Here is a 25,195-nt window from a genome sequence, read left to right as displayed (position 1 = left end):
CATTAGCCCACTATACAAGTATGGATGATTTACACAATCAACCCATATATTTAATTAGTCTTCTTTTGATCACTTAATTAATCCTAGATTAATTCTTGATCAATACTAATTAAATAATCTTATTAATATCTTAGAACTTATAATATATTAACCAACCTTAAGTGTTATTTCTCTCATTATAGTCTATCCAAATGCATGATGCCATGCAACCCAAATGGATCATGCCGGGTCGGGTCAAGTCTTACCAATTATAGTTATGGACTTAGACATTAATCCAACAGAAAGAACATAAGAGAGAGAGAGAAGGGGAGACGTTCATCATTAATGTAATTACCAAGCAAACCCAAGACAAAAATCAGTAAAAAGGTTTTTGCTTTCATAATCACCACACACACACACACAATTAGAGAGGGGGGGAGAGAGGTTGTACATCACCATTTATTTTCTTCAAACTCATAAAAGTGAATGGAAATCTGAATCAAACCCTAACTTTCTCTAAATATGGATTTATCAAACCTCGTAGAAGGTCGCCCACCCAAGTTCTAGAGATAGATTTTTCCATCGACAGGGAAGGGAGGTATGAATGTCAAATTTTGTGAACCTGTATCAAAATCGGATGATGTACATCAATTTATACATCAACGACAGGGGAGTCGTGGGAGGCGTCGGTGGTCAAGATTTTTCTAAAATACAGACGATGTGGGTAGGATGTGATAGCAGTAGTTGTCACACCCCAAAACCGGAATGGCGGAAACGTTCGGGGTGGAGGACATCATGTTTAGTATCACAAGACATGCATCATAGTAAGCAAAGTAATGAACAACCATTTCATTAGAAAGAAAGTGTTTACAATGTGTGTGTTCACAAAACATAGAATACATAATCAAATAACAAAACAAGACTTGAAGCTACTATGCTCCATCTTCTAAATTCCCAGCGTGAGTACCTGTCTACTAGTTTCCTGAGAATACAAGTTATTTTGAAAGAGTTGATCAGTAATTAAGCTGGTGAGTTCATAAGATTTTAGTGATGTATGTAAGTTGTAGAAAGCTTAGTAAGTCGTAGTAAATTGTAAGTTTTGTTTATAAAAGTTCGCATGTTCCTCCAGAAAATCCTATATTTCCTGCTTTGATGAAAAATAAGTAAAAATGATTCTACAATCCTTTCTATGAGTACTAAATGGATACAAATTATATAAAACTCAGAGTAAACAAACAATCGACTGTGTGCATTTGCCCTAAGCCCACAACCAAACAAGGAACAGGAAGTAAGGTGGATAGCACACATCCCATTGTTTGTTAGGTCCTTATTGTATGTAACCCTGGTGTATTCACTTGTTACTCATGGAGTTAATTGTGATAGTTCCTTTATATTTAACGAAAAGATTCTTTAAGAAAACTTTTATTTCTTATAGTAAAATGGTGACCACAGTGATTACTTCTATAATAACTTAGTTTATACTTGCTATATATGATCTAATATCGAATAGATAGTTAATTGGGTGAATCTGCCCTAAGCCCACAACCAAACAAGGAACATGAAGTAAGGCGGAAAGCACACATCCAACTACCTATCGGGTATTAATGATATATAACCATGATGTATAAACTAAGGTATTATAGAGTCAATCACCTAAAGTCCTTTAAGTTTATACTGGTTTAATAAAATGGATTAAACCCTTTACTGGTAAGTTTCTAGTTTTGTATACAAAAATTTCTTATTTGAAAAGTATGCTTTGTACCAGAAAACTGTGCATTGAATTAGTATCCTATGACTTGACCCATACCTGGTACCCCTTATGATGACTTAATGTATACGGAACATATATATATAACTAATATCGAATAGATAATAGACTGGGTGAATCAGCTCTAAGCCCACAATCAAACAAGGAACGGGAAATGAAGCGGAAAGCACACATCCTATTACCTGCCAGATCCTATTAATAGATATGTCCTTTGATGTATACATTAAAGAATCATAAGGTTAGCATTATGGTCCCTTTCTACTGAATGTACTAGACCCGACTATTCTGTTTGTCGTTTGTCAAATGTAAGTTTTCCCTAGTTTATAACTATCTTAACTCGAAAATAGTTTACATTTGACTTTCAAGTGGTACTATCACTTTATGAAAGTAATGAGAAATGTAAGTACACAGTTGTCATTTAAAATGACATACGGATGTGCTGATGACCTTAAAACATGTTTGATTTATACTTGTCATAATGTGAAGGCTAGTACCCCTACTATACGCTCTCTTTGTCTGGAGATTAAGGGAACCAAACGCGACCTTTGCAATCAATTGCAAGCCGTGTAATTCACATTAAAGTTATATGATCATGTATACCCAATATAACTATCACCTTTTGTTTAGAACAATGAGTTAGTGAATCATTGGTATAATTAGATCCTGTAGTAGTTCCTTGCTATAGCAACTTATTATGTTCGTTCTGTTATAGTATCTTAGTATCTTCTCTTGTTATAGTATCTTAGTATGTTCTCATTATAGTATGAACTGAAACCCCTAAACTATACCCCTTATAGTTTACTAGTATTCTACTTGAACTGTTATTGAAAAGACTCATTTTACTACAAAGTTATGTTTGTACTTTAAAAATGGAGTTTTGTTAAACTATAAAGTAACATAACTTTAAAAGAGTTTTTGAAATGTTTTGATCACTTATATAATACATAAGAACCCTTTTGAAAGACGTTTATAACAAACATTTACACAATTATCATTGTGTTCAACTTGTATCCCCCCCCCCCTAAAAGCATTTAAAACAGTTAAAAGATTCATTACGGGGTATGAACTCACCTGATGTGGGTGATTCAACGAATATGCGTAAGGATGAGAAGTTCCACAAATGAAGTCCCGAGACACAATAAGTCCTAAATGACATATATTGGCATGAATATAGTGTTTATAAGCAACTTTGTGAAAGGAAACACCTTTTGGGTCTAGGAAACACTTTGACTAAGTGTTGGAATCACATGTGATTGGACTAAGGAGTGTGGAATGGCACTAACAAGAGTTTACTACCATGGGGTTATGGCCAAAGGGATTTTGCGGCCATAAACTCATGGTCAAACATGCATAAGTGTTTGTTTGAAGGCTAGCGAAGGTTGAGGGACTTTTGCTCTACACAAGGATGAGAAAGACCAAACCAATGGAGGCTTTTGATGGGTTTACGACCCAAAGGAGTTTACAGCCGTAAAATCATGGTCATTATGCATTTGAGAGTAGTTTAAGGTCCTATTTCCATCAAGGAAGGGTTCTAGGTCACAAGCTTTGCATCTAGGAGGGTTTATGGCCAAAATGGCACCCTTAAAGGGGTTTACGGCCATGGGAGGTGGCTTGGCCGTAAACTCCTTTTGTTCTTTTGTTTTTGATGTTTTCAAGGCTCTAAGAATGAGTCCTAACTATATATCAAGTGTAGGGAAGGGTACTTACGATATAGAGGCTTGAAATGGTTGATTTTGGCCAAGAACACTAGTGTGTGTTCTTGGTGTTCTTAGTGTTTCTTGAAGATCTAAGAAAAGATGATTTATATGGATGAAATCAATGGGTGAAGCTAGATTAAGAGATGTATCAATTAATCAAAGAAGAATACTTACAACTTTTGAAGATCTAGGATGAAAAGTTGGATGATACTTGAGAGGATTTGAAGAAAAATCAACCAAGGAAAGGAGGAATGAGAAAAATGGCCAAGTTTTATATATAGAGAGAGGTGAGTTTACGGCCCCCTTGAGTTTACGGCCATAAACTCTTGGTAACTTGGTCGTAAACTCCTCTTGATGGAGTTTAAGGTTTGCATGCTATATTGTGGTTCTAGCAGGTACTTCCTAACACTCATTCCTTGAGTGTATTAGGCTTAAAACTCCTTAGAATGACCTTTAACCATGCTAGAACTCATTACCAATGAGTCTAACACTCAGTTAAGTTGACTGACTAAGCTTTCAAAGCAAAAAAAAAAAAAAACGGGTTGTCACAGTAGTAGTGATTGTAAATAGTAGTGGGGAAGGAGATCAAGGCAGCGATGATTCTAGATTTGTGGTGTAAGTTATTTATTGTAGGCGGTGACATGGTGGTGCTAGAAACGACAGGGCATTTAGAAAGGCTAAGGTAGAATTTGATTAGGGTTGTTCTTGGAGAGGGTGGTGAATGGTGGTGTCGGCTGGTCGAAGAAGCAGAGATGTTATATAAAGCGTAGTGGTGTTAAACCGGATAAGATGTGATTTTTTTAGAATGTATAAAGTTGTTGTATAACTCGCATTTGATGTTGTACCTCTTAATTTTCAAGAAACAGCCAATATGTTTAATTATATATATATATATATATATATATATATATATATAGGTAAATGTTCAAATGAGAACCAAAAAATAATAAAAACTCTAAGAACCTCTAATTTTAGCTTATAAAGGGCATTTTTGTCACAAACACATTATTTCATCTAAAATTTAAAATACCATATCAAAACATCAAATCTGGAAAAGCTTATTCTCCCTCTCTCTCACCAAACATCTCTTCCTCTCCCTCCTACCTCCGGTGACTTTCCATCACCACCTGTTACCTCCGGTGCCGCCACTAACCACTGCCACCACCTACTTTCGGCGGAAGAAACACCTACCATAACAACCCAACCACTCTTATGACGTTGCTCCGGTTACATATCTCCATCCGCCTTCTTTTTTTTCTCAATCTCCTTGAAACACCACCAAAATTGTTCAGATCTGGTGCACCACCACCTCCACCTACCATTGATACGTGTCTTCGACCTCCAAAAGCTTTCGTTTTCATCATATTTGTGTTGATTCTTTATAGATCTATGATCTCCAGCTGTAGATCTATGATCTTTGACGACATATCTCTGATTTTCGCTTAGAAATCTATGATTTACACCTCCAGATCTGTTATATGTCGCCTCCTTCCCCTCTATTACTCGTTTTCATCTTTGTCTCTCTTATTTACGGTCAAAACACCACCAAATCGACATCTGATATGATGTTTTTGTCCATTTTCAGGTTAGATCTGGTGTGTGTATGGTGTTTATATTGATTGTGTTTACAAAAGGAAGTTCTGATAAAAAGATGCACACAAGGTGTTTGATGAAATGCCTCAATGAAATTTGGTAAGTTATTAAGTTGTGAATTCAGTTGTGAATGCATATTTTTTTATATTAAACTATGAAGTTTGTGTATTTAGCTGTGATATTTGTGTATAAAATTTCGAATTGAATGCATTAAGCTGTGAATTTGTTGTTTAAACTGTAAATTGATTATATTAAGCTGTGAGTTTTGTATATTTAACTATGAATTAATTGTATTAAACTGTGAATTGATTGTATTAAATTTTTTAGTTGAAAATATGCTTTTGAATGCATATTTTTTTGGGTATTAAACAGTGAATTTTCTGTATTTAACTATGAATTAAAAGTTTTAAGTTGATATTATGTTTTTTTACTTGCATTTGTTGTAGATCTCTATTATATTTTGGTTTTTTTCTGTTAATGTGTGAATTTGATATTTTAATCTCTCATTTGTCATATAATTTTGTTAATCTTAGTTTTAACTGCTATTAACTTGTGAATGTATAATTTATTTTGAATTAAACTTTAAATTTATTATACTAGTTTGTGAATTTTATATATTAAATTGTGTATTAATTGTAATAAGTGTTTTAAGTTGATAATATGGATGTGAATACTACTTTTTGTGTATTAAAATGTGAATTTAGTCTACTAAGCTGTCATTTTTGTGTTTTAAATTGTGAATTGATTACATTAAGCTTTGAATTTTCTTTTTAAACTACGAATTGACTGTATTAAGTTATGAATTTTCTGTTTGAACTGTAAATTGACTAGATTAAGTTGTGAATTATGTGTATGAACTATGAAGTTACTTGTGTTAAGCTATGAATTTTGTGTATAAACTTTGTATTGACTATATAAAGAGTGTTAAGCTGAAAATATGGTTATGGATGCATACTTTTTCTGTATTAAACTTTGAACTTTGTGTATTAAACTATGACTTTTATGTTTTAAACTGTGAATTGACTGCATTAAACTGTATATTTTCTTCCTAGACTATGAATTGACTATATTAAGCTGTAAATTTTGTGTATTAAATTATGAGTTGATTGTATAAAGCTGTGAATGAATTGACATTAAGCTGTGATTATTTTATAATTTTTTTTGTTTGCTTTTGAAATAATGTAAATTTTATTCACGACTTAATATATTAAATTCACAATTTAAAATATGAATGATTTATGTATAAATTTTTTTGTTAATTTTTTTCTGAATATATTTATTTGTTGTGTTGTATAAATATATAAGAATACATTAGTTTTAATAATAATTTTGCATTAAATTCAAAATGAGTGAAATAAATGGTTTTATTAGACTGTGAATGCAGTATTTATGTTATTAATGCATGACTTTGTTTACAGATCTAATTTAGAAGAAAATAATGGTTGCGATGTTGGTATAGGTGGTTGGCGGCAACGTGTGGTGGTGGTAGTAGTAGGGTTTGAAATTTTGATTTCTTTAAGTTTGTAAATTAGTATAAAATGGTTTGTATTAAATTGTGAATTAAATTACGAATGGACTGTATAAACTTGTAATTTATATAAGTTTTGTGTTCAAATATGAGAGCATATAAGAATGAAAATATTATACTGCAAAAATTATAATTTTGCCCTTTTGTATCGAAAAGAGAGGAAAAAAAAGGATTTTCATATATTTAACAAGAATATCATGTAAATATTTATTAACTAATGGGGTTCTTAAGTTCTTAATCTTTTATGGTTCTCATTTGAACCACTCCATATATATATATATATATATATATATATATATATATATATATATATATATATATATATATATATATATATATATATATATATATATATATATATACTTTGATCATTTTCATTTGTTTGTATGGTTTTGTGGTTAGTATTTAGTTCTATGTTGAGATATATCACCAAAATATTTACTATTTATAACAGATTAAAAGTATTATTGTTATTTTTAGCATAACAAAATTGATATCTTAGAAAATTAATTTAATTATATAAAATTTAATTTCTCTAAAAATAGTTGTTTTTATAAGAATAATTAATGAAGTGGGATCCATACAAACCTAATAAAAGCAATTATATGAATCATAATGCAATTCCCATCTTGTTTTCCACTAGGCCATGCACCAACGTTATGAAGGGCAGAGGACTACCATTTTAAGGATATAGTATTATTTTGTCTTTATTATTATATTAATATTATATAAAATCACACAAAATAAATAAAATCATTATTTAAATCATATAGTTTTCTATCACTACAACACGACAGACTTTCACATACAAGACAAGAGCATTACCATTTTGACTTTTACATAGAAGACAAGAGCATTATACAACACGGCCTAATTACTTATTTATACAATAACGTTTGGTTTTTTTGCTAATTTATGCAACTATATTAAATTTTATACAACACATGCAATGATGTTTAGAGACAAGACCAAATCATACAACATGTTAACCTGAATACGTTAAAAACTTAAACATATAACATGATGTTAGTTTTAAATATAAATCTACGAGAGAAATCACTAGCTAACCATGTGAAAAACCTCCACCTCAGCTTCTCCCTTTCTACATATATGTGTTTGGGCTCTTCATTCTCGACATGATTAGGACTCTTCTACACTTTCTTCTTTGTGACACGATTGAAGCTACAACTTGCAATTCTGAGTATGCTAGCATTGATAACGTCTTTGTGTTGGGTGAAGGACTGAAGGGATAACTGATGTGTCAATGCATGGAAGTCTGCGGTTTTTTTTTCTAAATGGAATAATCTACCTTTTATGTTCAGTTTTATATTCATTGTTCTAGATTATACTAATATAACAATCACAACAAGGAGTTGGAGTATTAGGGACGTCCCTTTTTGCGACGACATGAGTAATAGCGGCGACACCAGAGTACACGCGTTTGGTGTCGCCGCTAAAACATCGATGTCATCGCTAATAGCGTCGTCGCTAAAGATCACCACCGGTTATCCGTCAGAGACACACTACTTTCAATCTGCACCCTTGGTTCGGCAAATAATCCAACGGATAGGGTTTGTTCCTGTGAATAAGAATTAGAGATGACGCTTTTAGCGGCGACGCGTCGCTGCTAAAGGTGTCGATCCGTTGACCAACCTTAGACCAAATACTGGCCCTACGATGCTTTCCCAATCCAACGGTTGGGAATCACAAACTCTATAAAGCTAACGGTGAACGGCCTCTTAAGATAGTATTTGACGTAAATACTAACATGCCGATTGGGGAGGTGTACGAATATTTCATTCGGGAGGTTGGGAGTTATATGTGGCGGGACATCGGTTTTGATAAAGACACATGGACAGAGGTTTCTGAAGCCGAAAGGGTTGGAATGTTGCAGTATCTTTCGGTAAATTATTTATAAAGTTATATATTTAATATTTTTAATTTTGATTTATTTTTAATTTCTCTATTTTTTGTAGAGATGGTTTGATTTTGGCGCGATTACAAATCATCCCATGGCTTCAACTTATTGGGCATCACTAAACAATCGATATGTGCGCGGTATAGAGGCCGCAAAAATATTGCAAAAAACCGTTTTGATGATTTTGCAGGGAATGTGGAGGCAGCAAGGGCTCAAGCCCCTAGGGGTATGGATCATCAGCGTTGGAATGTTGCTATTGACCATTTCTTAACAGAAAAACATCAAAAACGATCTGCTGGAAACAAAGAATGCCGGAAGAAGCAAGTAGTGAAGAATCGTGGAGGGACGTGAAACTACGGTAGTGCTTGTTTCAAGAAAGTAAGTTACAATAATGTTTATTCAGTTATAACATATTTTTTAATGTTTATTCAAATATAACATATTTTGTAATGTTAAACAGAATTTGAATAGACTTGAAGTATTTCATCGTGTGCATGTAAATAAAAGAGGGGAATTTGTTGATCCTTTGGTTGAAGAGCAATATGTAAGTTATTATTACTTAAAAATAAAGTAGATTGTTGAATTTTTTTTTTTTTTGTTAGTTTTAACGTATATTAACAATCTTTGTGAAATACAGAATGCCTTAGTTGCTGACGTTGCTCTACAGACTCATCACATAGCCAACTCTGATGGTGATCCAGACACCATTGATTGGATCGCAATATTTGAGAAGGTATTGGGTACTCGAAGGGGGCATGTGAGAGGCATTGGGCCTAAAGCTTCTTCAGCTGCGGGTACAAGTGCTCCATCCCAATGGCAGTCACAGTCACAAGCATCGCAACCAACACAAGTACTTGTTAAATTCTTAAAGAATTTGGTTGCTTTGTTATATTGTTAAGAACTTAATGTGTTTGTAGTAATGTTTGGTAGCTCGGTAGTTTGTTAAATTGTTAAAGACTTAATTGATTTGGTGCTTTGATGGTTTGATTGTTTGTTGAATTGTTCATGACTTAATTTGTTTGTGACTTAATTGTAGGATGTTGATGTGAATGCTTTTCTTCAAAACCCGACATTTGTGACAGCCATTGGAGACATTATTCGCTCGTTTAAAAATCAAGTCAATGAGGAAAACAACGATGAGGAGGACGGTGGGGAAGACGAAGACAACTAGTATTTCTTGTTTTATGATATGGAGGATGTTATTTTGGATTTGGAAAATAGTTTATGTATGATATATATTAGATGTTTGTTTGAGATTTATTAGATATGGTATGTTTGATGTTTGTTTGGAAAATAGTTTATGGAATATGGTATGTTTGATGTTTTTATATAATGTGGTATGTATTTATTTATGTATTTTTATCAAAACTGCATTTTATAATATATATAAATTAATATTATAAAAAATAAGTTTTTTCTCAAAAAAATAAAATAAAATGAAATATAAACATCAGCAGCGACGCCTTTAGAGACGACTACTATCAATTGCGACGACAAAGACCTCCGGCGAGTATTGCCGGAAAAACTCCTACAGGTTGCCGGAATATTAATAGAGGCAGCACTATTAGAGACGACAGTGGTGTATTAGGGACGACATGTATTAGAGACAACATTATTAGAGACGATAACGGGCTATTAGCTACGAGACAATTGTGGCATCGCTTTAGCGACGACAGAAATGACCAATTGCGACGATTTTTGTCGCCGCTAAAGGTTAGTTTTTTTGTAGTTAGAGAAAATACCATAATATGGTTATCTCAAGGAACTATAAGATTACATAATGGGACTTCGACAAAAAAAGACGGACGCCTTAGAAAGAAAAAACATCGATATATCAAGTAGTCATTACAATTAATGTAGAGATGTTAAGTGGAGAAGGCCAGAATATAAACCAGTTTAAGAAAATAATTAGTGGCGATTATACGGATTAAAACCAATGCACGTAGCTAGGAAAAATGAAGATGCATCTTAAACTCCAAAGACATAAATAATGATATTTGTTATACAACTCAATTTATAATCCCCGATATCTCAAATTGACAATTTTTTTTGTGATTAACTATACAACATTTGCTAATGAAAATTAATAGTTAAGAAGGAAAAAGGGCGATTTCAAGATGTCTATAAATACAAGATCTCTCTTCAAACTTATAACACGATGTCATATTTGAAAGCACGCTATTTGAGATTCGCAATTAAAACATAGAAGAAGAAGAAGAATACATTTGAGTCCTAATTGCTTATACAATGGAGAACCCAAAAGGCACATAGACATCTATAAGTTTAAACATTAAAAATACATATAAATACAAGTTGTAGATCAATACAAATAAATTTAAAAACAAATATCATAAGTTTTACATCATTCCACATACATTAAAAAAATAAAATATAATATGGAAACAAATATAGTTTTAGATGAATACAAACACACTAAAAAACTTATAACGTGTACCATATGTTTTTATTCAAAGAAATCTAAATAAGTGTGAAAAAAAATACCAAAGTTTGTTAAGCAAAATAATTTATTTCTATGTGTTTTTATTTAATTTAACTGGTTCAACCGGTTAAATTTAACCATTCAACCGGGTTTTTTTTAAAGTCAATGTAACGACCCAAAAGCAATAGTAAAATTTTTCATTTAAAAAACCTATTAATTTCATTCATTGGTTATACCAAAAACCATCAATCATACAATATTCCAAAAATCCAGAGTACAATTATATCAAGTGCGGAAATCATATGGGGAGGATGTTATGTCATCATGTCGGACACTTCCCTTTTGAACTGGAAGTATCTGAAACCATAAACATAAACTGTAAGCATAAAGCTTAGTGAGCTTCCCAAAATACCACATACATTGTATATATAATATAACAGCACATGGTTGTGTCAGGTCCGTAACAACCCGTGGGTCTGTATCAACCCAAAATAACAGCAAGTAGATGTGTCGGGTCTGAATCAACCCTTAGGTCTGTGTCAACCCCGAGTCCATAATGAATTCGAGCCCAAACTAGCTAAATACACAAATCATATAATCACATTATATAAAATCATATGATAGCATACAATTTTTACTCATACAACACAGTGGGTCGGCCTTGGTGCCTTCGGCCCACTTAAGGTGGTAAGAAAGACTCACCTCACAGATAGATGAAAAACTGAAATGACACGCTGCTCTGAAACCCGCGCTACTTGTCACCTTTTTGAATAATAGTAACCAAAACTCAGACTACCATTCAAATACCTAAAATACCCCTAGGTCAAACCCTAGTCAAAATCCAAGTCAAAGTCAACCGAGTTAACTTAGTCGATATGTGGGGTGTACTCCTTGTGTGCGTGAGGTGTACTTCTTAGTTGACCGAGGATCAGGGAGTTGACCTCGTACGCACAACATACTCCTCGGTACAACCAGCGTATGCGGCTTCTCACTACCCCTCTTATTAAGTGCTTAATCCCTTAACCACTTACGTCCAAATTTTAGATATAGGCAAAAAAGATGTTCTTAACCATAAAGTTTCCGACTTTATGGTTTAGCATGGCTATTAAGACCTTAACTCCAAAAACCCTAGTCTCTTAACCCATTAAGACCATATAGCACTTGCATGGAGAGAAACTAGTGATCAAAAACCCAACTTTATGACTTAACACCTCTCAAAACCTCTGAAAGGACAACTCAAATGCCTTGGAGTACCTTCTACTCACAAAGACCAAATTTGGGACAAAAAGGGAAGAACTTTGAGCTAAAACTAGATCCATAAGATTTCTACACCAAGGTTGAAGCTTTTTGCCTCCACAAGGTACATAAGGGAAACAAGATGTTGGATCTAAAGCCTTGAGTGAAACACAACCACCTCAATGCTCTTCCTTCCACTCCACAAGCTCCAAATGGCACCAAAAATGGTTCAACAAGCTTCATAATGCATAAACACTCTTTAGGGTTTCGAGAGGTCTAGCTTTTGGGTACCTCATTAATCAGAACGAAATTTTGTTCGATTCGGCCAAGGTTGAGTCGATTATATAGTAGGAGGTCCCGAAATCTCCATCTAAGATCCGAAGTTTTCTTGGGCTGGTAGGTTACTATCGAAGGTTTATCTAGGATTTCTACAAGATTGTTGTTCCTCTTACTCGCTTGACGAAGAAGAGTGTAGATTTTCGTTGAGGGCCTAAGTAGCAGGTTGCATTTGAGACTCTGAGGAAAAGACTATGTAAGTCCCCGGTCTTGACCCTTCTAGAGGGTGTTGAGGATTTTATGGTGTATTGTGATACTTCGATCATTGGTCTAGGGTGGTGCTCATGCAGCGAGGTAAGGTCTTTGTGTATGCTTCTAGGCAGTTGAAGCCTCACGAGGCTAGGTATCATATGCACGATTTCAAGTTAGGGGTAGTGATGTTTAACCTCAAGATTTGGCAGCACTATCTATATAGGGTCTGTTGTACCATCTACATGGATCACAAGATCCTGATATATTTTATGGACCATTCGAATTTGAATATGAGGCAATGTAGGTGGCTTGACTTGGTCAAGGATTATGACTGTGAGATCCTTTACCATACATGGAAGGCCAATGTGGTCCATGAGGCCTTGGGCCACAAGGCGACTAATGTCTCTATCTAAAGCTTAAGTTTGAGGATGAACATCTATAAGGTCACAACTTATGATATAATGAGTTAAACACACGACATGCTGATAGATCAGCGTCAACTGTGACATCCCCAAATTCACGGCCAGAAAAGACCGGTTTGTTTATGCTTTGTTTAAAAATCAGAGTTACATTTTAAATGAAAGTGTTGCGGAATTTGTCCCAAAACAAAAATATGATAAAGATTTATCAAAAGCATTTCCATAGAAATGTATTTCATTAAAAGACTCGGGATGTCATGTTCGTACAGATCAAAAGCATAAACAGTACAATATAAGCCTTACTACATTATTTCATATCTACAGGCCTATATCCGTAATCCCTCGTCCAAAACATCACACCTATGCTCATGCGCCACTACCTGTAATACATAAAACTGAGTGGGTCAGGCTTGGGAGCCTGGTGAGCACATAGGGTTTTCAACCCACAATAAATAAGTTTATTAATTTCATCGATCAACAATAACCCGCTTACCCGTTCCCGTTATCCTCACTTTACGTCCCTAAACACCTATCATAAGGGACCTAGCCTAAGGATCATCATCGGGACGGACACTACTGCTAAGGGGATTCCTCAGCAATAAATGTCCTAAAGGCAACCATGTGGGGGATGGAGTACACTAGTGAACATATCGTTCACAAACACCTACAGGTTGCGAGCCTGCTAGTGTTCCACTGGACTGTCTAGAAGAGTCCGTGGTCGTCATCCATACTCTGCTAGATGACAGAATCAACAACATCAACATCGAGGCCTATCATCATTTTATCACACATCACCTATTGCATCTACCCATGTTTTACCCCAACATTTTCGTAGATATAAAATACATATACAGTTTAAATCATTGAAAACATGTATAACAACGTTCATCTAGCATAGATAGCAAGTATTCAGATAATATGCACACATAGCACGTAATTTATATAAAATACTTTATATCTATGTGTAAGTTGAAAGTAACTATGCACTCACTTGTTAAGGTGATGATTCCAAAATCGGGCAGCGCTTGCTTCTAACGATTCTATTTTCCTTCGACGAAACCTAGCATTATTATCGCTAAATTTTAGTCTAATATTTACCGTGACCAACTATTAGTCTTAGTATTATTATTATTATATAAGCGTTAAACAATATTTTACAACCACTATGTACAGACAGGGGCCAGACATAAAACACCGGAGGGCAGGACCATTTTGGCATATAGCACTTCTGAAATCCAACAACCCTATGCGGCCCTTTAAACCAGATTCCCCGTACCGCGAGTAGTTAAAAAAAAATATTATAACGACACTTATATAAGTTATAATAATAGCTCAAATATTTATTATAAGTTCATAATAACAATACTAATTTTAAATATAAGCTATATTAAAATAAGGTAAGCATAACTTACTTACAAGGGGGTTTTAGCTAGGAGTCGGGCTCTGCAGGGGCAGAACTTCGTCGCTGAATCTTTCTAAGAAAGATGCGTGCAGCGCTTCAGCGCTCACCTTACTATACTAAGCTACAGAAAGAGAAGTCGAATCACGAGGACCGAAATGCTCGGGGGATAAGGAGAGAAAGACTCTTGAATCAAGAGAATGGTGCAAGAAATATGAGAGCCCAATGCTCTTATTTATACTAATTGAATTTTCAAAAACTACTCTCCATAATTACTTAATGACCTTTTAGTTATATAAACAACTAAACACCCCTCTATAATACTATTATAAATGGATTTAATGATATTTGTACTAAACTAATGTCGAAAGAACTCAACATTAGTCTTATAATGACCGCATCGTCGATACCTTTCTAATGATATATACATATGTATATATATGTGTACGTATACATGATTTATACTTTATTTTAATATGTAAATATGCTATTATAATTTGTAACTCGTTCATACGAACTCCGTTTTTGACGTTCTTTATATCCACGCGTAGGTGAAGACGTACTCTACAACTTTCGTTTAGACTCCGTCGGCTAATTTTGACTTTATTTTTAAAGTTATATTTTTAACAAGCCGGGACAGGATTGGTCTATTTAAAATCTCATAACTTCTTCATACGAAGTCAGATTTGAGCGTTCTTTTTATCGATGTTCTTAGTTTAACATATTCTACGACTTTCGTTTAGATCACTAAGGCTAAATCTCGCTCTATCGTAAATTCACTATTCACGCTTCCCGGTATCGTGCCGGTTCTGTCGTGAAACTTCGACGGGTCATAACTTCTTCGTTATAACTCGGATTTCGGCGTTCCTTATATGCACGGAAACCTTGAGACATATTCTATAACTTTATGTAGAGATATCGGGATTATCTCACACTTTAATTTTGACGCTCATTTTTATTCTTTATTAATTATACATTTATAATTAAATAATAAACACATATAATTCACATAATACTCAAATATTTCATCTTTATTACTTCAAAAAGAGTTACAAGAGTTGACCTAGACTATTACATTGACAAAAATGCTTAGCCCTGAAACCCGGGCGTTACATCAACGTCTACTACATCTACAGAGCCAGCATATCAAGCTTATCAGTGTCAGCTTATAGTATACTTATCTGATTGTAATCTTTTGTATATTAGGTAATGATATAGATAAGTATAGAATAGATCATAGATCTGGTATCTTTGTGATAAGATCGGTTCTTAGTATAGATTAGACGCAATCCCTTGAATCATGGGATTGATATGTATAGATTAGTATATATACAACATTCAGGAAAACCCTAATGTTGTGAACACGGCTTGGTGTCAATCGTCTTTGTGACAACCCCATCTTTTTGGTGAAGACGAAACCCTTTCTTTGTGAAACAATAATTTGGAGAACTTCTATGTTATTTACTTTATGTTTATTGTTTTGCTTAGATTAGTTTTACGGTTGTTCTTAATACTTGAAATGTATCTGATCAATACAAACCTTCAACATCATTTCACCGCTTCAGGATTTGATCAGGCAAGCTTAGACTGAGGGATTCAAGAGGAAAAACTAGAAGAAGCATAATATCAGGGGTAAGATTAATAGAATTGTAACTGACAGTTGGGGTTTATTGACTCGATGTGGGAGAGTTTGGGTTCCAGTCTCTGGTGGAGTCCATCAGACATTGTTAGAGGAGGCGTATAAGTCCAGATTCTCGATTCACCAGGGAGCCACAAAAATGTATCGAGACCTGAGACTTAGTTATTGGTGCCCTTTTATGAAGAGAGAAATAGCTTGGTTTTGTTAATAGGTGCCTGACATATCGGAAGGTCAAGGCTGAACACCAGAGACCACATGACAAGTTATAGCCTTTGGAGATTCCCATATGGAAATAAGAACAGATCACCATGGATTTTATCACAAAGCTGCCGAGAACGTCCAAGGGATTTAATGTCATTTGGGTGATTGTCGACCGCCTAACCAAGAGTGTGCATTTCCTTTCTATCCGGGAGAGTTCTTCGGCCGAGAAGTTGGCCGATATCTATGTGTCAGAGATCGTTGCTCACCACGGTGTACCAGTTTCCATTGTATCGGATCAAGATGTCCGATTCACTTCCAAGTTTTGGAAAATGTTCCATGAGGAGTTGGGCACTAGTTTGCTCTTCAGCACTGCTTATCACCCACAGACATATAGGCAGAATCAGCAGAATATTCAGACACTCAAGGATATGTTAAAAGCTTGTTTCCGTACAACAATTATCATCCTAACATCAATGCACCTCCTTATGAGCTTGTTTATGGGAAGAAGTGTCGGACTCCAGTTTGTTGGGGGGAGGTCGGTCATAGGTTCATTGGGAGCACTGACATGGTGCTCCATATGAGAAAGCTTATCCAGCAGATCAAACAGAGGCTACAAACATCTCAGAACTAACATCAGAGTTATGTTGATAGGAGACGGTCTGATTTGGAGTTTTAGATAGGAGATATGGTTCTATTGAAGGTATCACTTTGGAAGGGTGTTATACACTTCAGGAAGCGGGGAAAGTTAGGCCCCTGGTTCATCATAGCTTTTCGAATGATGGCCAGGGTGGGCAAAGTGCCCTGCCGTTTAGATATGCCTGAGGAGCTGAGCCAAATTCATAGCACTTTCCATGTTTCTCATCTACGAAAGTTTTGGTGGATGATGCAGTGGTGGGTCCATTAGATTATATTCAGGTCGATGAGCACCTGAACTACATGGAGAGACCAGTGGCGATCCTAGACAGGAAAACGAAAGCCTTGAACAACAAGGTGGTACCCTTGGTTAAATTTTAGTGGTAGCATCAGAAGGGTTCGGAGTGGACTTAGGAACCATAGGCAGAAATGTGCGAGCAAAGCATTACCCAGATCTATTTTTGGCTGAAGATTTCAAGGACGAAATCTAGTTCAAGTGGGGAAGATTGGTAACACAAAGCTCCAGGTATAATTGCTTTTGTGGTTTTGACATTTAAGACTTAAAAGTATAAGATTTTAGTGGCCATGGTAGAGATGCACACGAAAACCAAATTCGGGTATAGGATCCGATCCGATTCGGAAACCGGATTTGGTCAAAACCGATTTTAACCGAACCGGTTCGGATTAAACCGGTGACTGGATTCAAACCGGTTTGGTGCTTCGGACGTAGTATCAGATTGGATCCCGGATCGTAAACTGGATTCGACTCAAACTGGATTCAAACCGGTTTTTTTTATCATTAAAAAACAGGCATTTTCAAAAAAAAAAAATTCTAACCGTTGGAACCCTCAAAAAACGGCTAGTTTGACTTTTCTTGACTTTTTAGCCCTTCTAAACACATATAAATACATGCCATTTACTACATTTCCATTTAACACAAATTTCTACTACTTTATACTTCTATTTTCATAATACTCCAAAAAATGAGCTTGAGAAATTCTATTGCGGGTCAAGATTCGGATGCAACGGTGGTTAAAATCATACCAACCACTCAAAATAAAGAAGTGTGGGAACATTATGATTTCTGTTATTGTCGAACGGGAAGGAAAAAGCGAGATGCAAGATGTGCGAGATTTTTTTGGGAAAAGATGGCAATAGTACGTTGAGGAGTCATACAACAAAAACTTGTCCGGTTGTAAAATGTCAAAACGATCCGGATCAACCAAATATTACTCCGGACGGGTCGATCTTTATTTACAACAATGATGACATTCGTGAAAGCTTTTGCAAGTTCGTGATTCAAGAGGGCTTGCCTTTCAACCACTTCGACAACCCACGATTAACAAGGATTTTGTGGGAAAAAATGCAACCACAATACGTGCAAGTAAGCCGCACTTCTCTTAGACATGATGCTTTAAAGTATTGGGATATAGCTAAAAAAGATATGCAATTAGGATTTTTAAATATAAAAATCGGTGTTTCTTTAACTTGTGATGTTTGGTCCTCCATCAGAAGTTGTCCCAAAAGCTATCTTGCCGTCACGACACATTGGATAGATCCATCTACTTGGGTAATGAACAAACGAGTTATTGCTTTTGAACTTTTTGCGCATCCTCACACGGGACACGATTATTTGCAATTTTAGTAAGCGTTATAGAGACTTATAATTTATGCGACAAAATCATCTCTATTTCGTTTGACAATGCAAGTAATAATACCGCCGCCGCAAAATGATTAATTGCAAAATATAAACCTATTTTGGATGGCTCATTTTTTCATACTAGATGTGTTTGTCACATTATTAATCTTGCGGTACAACATGGTTTAAAAATGATAGATTCGACGATTGAAAAATTAAAACTGTGTTAACTAGGGTTTTTGGAAAAAATAAAGCTACAATGGAAAAATATCGAAAGTTTGCCATTTCCATTAACGTAACTCTATATAGTCCTCATTGGCATGTTGACACTAGATGGAGTTCGACGTGCATGATGTTTGAAAGTTTGACACGTCAAAGATTCGCTTTGCAATTATTTTATGACACAATTTCAAAAGGAAAAAACCCGGTTTCGGATTTTGATTAGGATTTGATGAAAGGGTTTGTGGAAATGTTAAAAGTTTTTAAACAATCAACCACTTTTTTATCGGGCGTGTATTACCCTACTAGTCCGTTGTTACTAAATGAATCATGGTTGATGTCCGTGCAATTGGAGCGTTTTGAACAAAGAAGTGAAATATTTGTTTTGGTTACGAGACCAATAAGACAAAAATTAGTCAAATATTTCAAAAAAATGTCATCACTTTTTACTTGCTACGTGGCATTAAACTCATGTATCAATGTTACGGGTGTAGAGGCTTTGATTACCAAAATTTCTATGTCTTTAAATTTGCACAAAGATGAATCAAACTACATCCGTAACCAAATACACAATTTTAATAATACTTTTACTAATTTGTTTGACATTTACGCTACAAAATAGGGCAATATGTCAAACACATTTGCAAGTGTAACCGACTCTACTAGTGGTGCATCGGGTAGTAGTGGGGGTCGAACGGATTTTCATATCGACCTCTATAACTACCTTTTGGAGGAACAAAACAAAAGAGCATGCACATTAACCCCTAGTAGCGAACTTGGAATTTATATCGGGTCAAACTTTTTAAAATTCATGAGTGCACCACCATTTAAAAATTTGGATCTTTTGGCTTGGTAAAGAGAAAAAGGAAGCACAATTTCCTATTCTCTCCATCATGGACCGTGATTTACTAACCGTCCAAGCTTCTACAGTAGCTTCGGAATCCGCTTTTTCTTTTAGTGGTAGAGTTTTATCACGGTTGAGGACGAATCTTACCCCGGTTGTGGTAGATGTTTGTGTTTACTTGAAGGATTACTTGGATTCGGTGGAAAGTATACAACACTTAGCATCACTAGAAGGCCCACTAGCACAAAATGTTGAACCAGAGATCATGGATAAAGAATATGCACAAGGCTTATCAACACCTCTGGAAGACGAAGATGATGACGATAAAGACAAAGACGAAGATGAAGAATATGGTATGATGAGGCCTCTAACTATTTATGTGGCGGTTGAAAAATATTTTAGTGAAGGTGACATGAAGTGGAAGACCACAAAAACTATTTCTATTTGGATAAATGTTATAAAGCCGCTTTATTATTATTATTATTATTATTATTATTATTATTATTATTAGTTAACTAGTTTGTAAACTCTTTCTAATTCGATGTTTGATGTATGTTTTAACTATTTTAATGAACTTATGTTGCATTTTGTGTTATATATGAGGTCCAAAAAATGTTTTTTTTTTTGAAAAAAAAATTGCAAAAATCAGATCGGATCCAAACCGGATCGGATTAAACCGATTCAGACTCGGGGGAGGGAAAACCGGTCAAAACCGGTTTGAAACCAGATCAGATCTTCGTTGAAACCGGATCACCTTTGACGTCATCGAACCGGATCGGATCCGAGGTTTGTGCATCTCTAGGCCATGGTGTGGTAGTGTTAGAACCACGACGTGGAGGCACCCGCTGGAACATGCATTCATTTTGGATGCCACGACATTGCAAGAGTATGGGCCACGACGTAGCAGCCTCCTGCATGCAAAATACTAATTTTCAGGCTTTAAGCCTTATTTAAGGGATGTGATGGATAGGGTTTGCTCACCCTCAACCTTCATCACCTCATTTTCAACATAGAGCAACCCTAGCCTCCATTGTTAACATTTGTGAGCTTTTAGTGGTGTTTTGGTGTCTTGAAGAAGAAGAAGAAGGTTCTTGGTGCATAAGATCTAGCAAGCAAGCTTCCTCAGCACCTTGTAGCACATATTCTGGACCGTTGTAAGTCCTAAAGATCCAACCTTTATGAGCTATGCTTCTACATCTGATATTTGGTTGGGTTTTGGCTCATACATGAGATTATTGACCTCATTTCCTCCATTGTTATTATCTAGCTTGGGGAAAGACATGCATTAGACATGCATGTTTATAAAGCATAGATTTTTATGACTCATTTGGTGAAATAAATCCTTTTGGAAAGTATAAGTATGTAGCTGTAAGGATTAAGAGCTTAATGCATTAAGTTGGCCAAAAAAGGTTCCACGATGTGGAAGGTTTGTCACCATGGCGTGGTGATAGACAGTCTTCACGACTGTTTTGTCGTGAGGTCACCACAACATGGCAGATGCTCGACCACAACGTGGCGACCAACTGATGGATTTTTGGTTGTTGAATTTAACCGTTGACCATTGGATTTTGGTCAACTTGAGGGTTGTAGGCTATAGATTGAGTTTTGATCCCTTTTGTTGCATATGTGACTCATACTACTAGTTTTTGGATTCGTGTGAGTTGTATTGTTTATTTGCTAGACTGCAAGGTAAGTTTTCTCAGTGTACCTTGTACAGCAATATGTATCCTTATGTGTAGGATGTTGATATATTGTAGTGACCTATTAAATTATTAGATATGTTATGATTACCTATGTTTGGTAGTTATTATTTATCTGTTTACATATGTCGACATATTGTGGTTGCGTCGAGGCGGTCCTGCTTTGTGTTGTAGGTCAAGATACCCGAGGCAGTCCAGGTGTACTGTAGGCTTTGCGTGGCGGTCTAGTCATACTGTAGGCCCAAGGGAGCGGTCTGACCAGATGTTATAGGCTCATAAGAGTGGTCTAGGTGTAATGTAGGGTTTACCAGGCAGTCCAGTCAAACTGTAGGCTCATGTGTGCATACATTGTTTGTGTTTTGTTATGTGGGGTATTTTGGTGGAACTCATTAAGATTTGGCTTATTGTTTTGGATCTAAATGTTTCATGTAACATCCAAAAATACGACCCAAAAATTTTTGTTTTAATAATAATAAAAATCATATACCGATCGTCATATCATGAAACCATATGTCAAATATCTCAACTCATAATAAAATGTCATGAACATTTGTGCCAAATCATACTATGAATCAAAACAAACTCCCAGGAATAAGACTGAAGTTGTGGTGTGTGGAATGTCGTCATCCCGAGCATTTCCCTTTACTTGCGGAAGTACCTGAAACCAAAACTGAAACTGTAAGCACAAAGCTTAGTGAGCTCCCCCAAACTACCACATACCATACAATAACATATAACACATACTGGGCCTTTGCCCACTGCATCGGACCGAAGTCCAGAAACTGCATTGGACCGAAGTCCGGAACTATCCAGGGCCCTGCCCTCTGCATCGGACCGAAGCCCGGAACTGCATCGGATCGAAGTCCAGAACTTACTGGGACCTCGTCCCCTGCATCGGACTGAAGTCTAGAACTAACTGCATCGGACCGAAGTCCGGAACTAACCAGGGCCTTGCCCCCTGCATCGGACCGAAGTCCGGAAACTGACTGAGCATAACATAGCATAGCATAAACATATCAACTAGCATGAACACATAATAGCATACTGCATCGGGCCGTAGCCCGGAACACCTAACACATAAATCTTGTATGTGCCACGAAGGCATCAAACATACTAAGTACTGCATCAGACCGAAGTCCGGAAACTACTGCTACTTATACGGGCTGGCATTGTGGCCTTAGACCCGTTCCTACTGAAAGGGAACTCACCTCGTAGCCTAGCTGCTGAAAGAACTGCTCCGGAATCTGTCTGTTGCGGCTCCGGTTTCACCCCGGCTACAATTTCCATAAGTACCATCAATCAAACACTGATAATAACACTGAGGGTAAAATGACTATCTTACCCCTGACCAAAGTCAACCTATCGGTCAAAGTCAACATTCAATTGACCTGACTCGTCGAGTTGGGTCACCAACTCTTCGAGTCCTTACTCTCACTTTCTTGCTTCTACTCGCTACTACTCGTCGAGTTTTGGCACAAACTCGTCGAGTTGGGTCACCAACTCTTCGAGTCCTTAACACTCGGACAATCTGCATCCAACTCGCCGAGTTGTATGAACAACTCGTCGAGTTCTCCTTCATCAGATGAACACTCTAGCTGTGACTCGCCGAGTTGTATGAACAACTCGTCGAGTCTGTTCTTGAGGCATGAAGATTGCCTTGGACTCGCCGAGTTCTTCCACGAATGAGTTTAACCCTCTAGCTCACCGAGTCCTCCTCTCACTCACTGGTTCCACTCGGCATAACTCGAAACGGGGAAAACAGGGGACTCGCGACTCGACTCGCCGATTCTGAAGAACGACTCGCCGAGTCGTATGCATGCAAACACTATATACTCGATTCTGCTTGAAACCAGTCCATTCCATTCATAGATCTGGGTTCTTGGGGCTTGATTAACACGTAAATTTACGTGTAAATAACATCAAATAAAGGTTTTAGGGTTCAAAGCACACTATAAGAGTAGATCTAGAGCTTTCATGCAAAATGGCTCCATAAAGGTACTAGATCTAAGCTTCTGGAACTCAAACCTAGCTAGATCCGAAGGCTATTCATCTCAATGAGTCCTCTATGTTATTACCAAGCCAAGAAATGGTTCAAGAATAGCTTTAATGGCTTTCCAAAGGGAATTAAAGCATGAAAACAGAAAAGGGGCGAGTTATACCTCACTATTCTCTGAAATGCCACAAAGATCTTGGATCTCCTTCTTCTCCTCTTGATCTACCTTCCTCCTTCTCTCAAAATCTTCAAAGAAACCCACCAAATCACACAAAAATGCTAAGAGGGTTCTATTGTTTCGAGAATGGTGCTCTGATGGGTGATGGGGGCTGACTTGAGGTCCCAAAAGTTGTTTAAATAGGGTGAAAACCCTTGAAATTAGGGTTTCATCCAGACTGGCGGACTCGCCGTGTCCGGAATATGGACTCGTCGAGTTGCCAACTTACACGTGCTCGAAAACCCGACTCAACTCGACGAGTCTGGCTACTGAATCGTCAAGTCCCTTCTGAAAACTTGAAAAAATAATTATTTAAACAACATACCAGAATTGGGGCATTACAACTCTCCCCCACTTGTCTCAGACTTCGTCCTCGAAGTCTGCTGCCGCTGAATCTGGAAACAACTCTGGGTAATGCCCCCGCATCTCCTCCTCGGACTCCTACGTCCACTCTGAACCCTTCCGGTGCTGCCACTGCACCTTCACTAACTGAATCACCTTGTTCCTCAAGGTCTTCACCTTCCGATCTAAGATCGCAACTGGTCTCTCGACATAATTCAGGCTGCTATCAACCTGAATATCCTCCATGGGTACTATTGCTGACTCGTCCACCAAACACTTCCTCAACTGAGAAACGTGGAAAGTGTTGTGAATCTGGCTAAGCTCTACCAGAAGATCCAATCGATAAGCAACCCAACCCACCCGGGCCAAAACCCTAAAAGGACCGATGAACCTGGGGCCCAGCTTGCCCCTCTTCTGAAACCTGATAACACCCTTCAAGGGTGATACCTTCAGGAGGACCATATCGCCCACCTGGAACTCCAAATCTAAACGCCTCATATCGGCGTAACTCTTCTGCCGACTTTGCGTAGTCTGCAGTCTACCGCGAACCTGCTGGATCAACTCTGTCGTCCTGAGCACCACTTCGGTGCTCCCAATGACTCGTTCCGACCTCGCCCCAACAAATCGGGGTCCTGCACTTCCTCCCATAGAGCATCTCGAAAGGAGGTCGATCAATACGTGTGGTAACTGTTGTTATACGAAAATTCCACTAACGGAAGATACGTATCCCAACTGCCACCGAAGTCTAGAACACATGCCCGCAACATGTCCTCGAGAGTCTGAATCGTTCTCTCGCTCTGCCCGTCCGTCTGAGGATGGAAAGCGGTGCTGAAATGGAGACGAGTACCCATCTCATCGTGAAACCGCTTCCAGAATCTGGAAGTAAAACGGACATCTCGGTCTGACACCACTGAAACAGGCACTCCATGTCGTGCCACCACCTCTCTCACATAAATATCGGCTAACTTCTCTGCTGGTATACTCTCCTGGATCAGTATAAAATGAGCACTCTTCATCAACCGATCCACTATAACCCATATAGAATCCACTCCACACGCAGTCCTGGGAAGCTTCGTGATGAAATCCATGGTGATGTCTTCCCATTTCCACACTGGAATGTCTAACGGCTGCATCTTGCCGTGAGGTCTTTGGTGTTTTACCTTAACCTTCCTGCAAGTCAGGCACCTCTCCACATACCAAGCGACATCCCGCTTCATGCAGGGCCACCAATAATAGGGCTGAAGGTCTCTATACATCTTCGTC

At 36.9% G+C, this 25,195-nt stretch overlaps 2 long non-coding RNA genes across 3 annotated transcripts; one reads left to right on the top strand and one right to left on the bottom strand.

Annotated features, from left to right (window-relative positions):
• Positions 1-8,453: 8,453 nt before the first annotated feature.
• LOC145074613 (uncharacterized) lies at positions 8,454-9,734 on the top strand. The gene is made up of 4 exons (XR_013691940.1): positions 8,454-8,861; positions 8,944-9,027; positions 9,121-9,333; positions 9,520-9,734. It is a non-coding gene; the product is annotated as an uncharacterized LOC145074613 (long non-coding RNA).
• Positions 9,735-13,310: 3,576 nt separating this feature from the next.
• On the bottom strand, positions 13,311-14,590 carry LOC145077074 (uncharacterized). Of its 2 annotated transcripts, none has more exons than XR_013692935.1 (3): positions 14,519-14,590; positions 14,098-14,166; positions 13,311-13,486 (listed from the first exon to the last, which is right to left on the bottom strand). It is a non-coding gene; the product is annotated as an uncharacterized LOC145077074 (long non-coding RNA). The 2 variants fall into 2 exon arrangements; XR_013692936.1 differs by having other exon boundaries at positions 14,523-14,590.
• Between the last annotated feature and the right edge of the window lie 10,605 nt (positions 14,591-25,195).

This window comes from Lactuca serriola, chromosome 9, assembly GCF_051521515.1.
Source record: "Lactuca serriola cultivar US96UC23 chromosome 9, Lser_US96UC23_V15, whole genome shotgun sequence".
Classification (NCBI taxonomy): Eukaryota; Viridiplantae; Streptophyta; class Magnoliopsida; order Asterales; family Asteraceae; genus Lactuca; species Lactuca serriola.
This window is presented reverse-complemented; position numbering and strand designations above follow the sequence as displayed.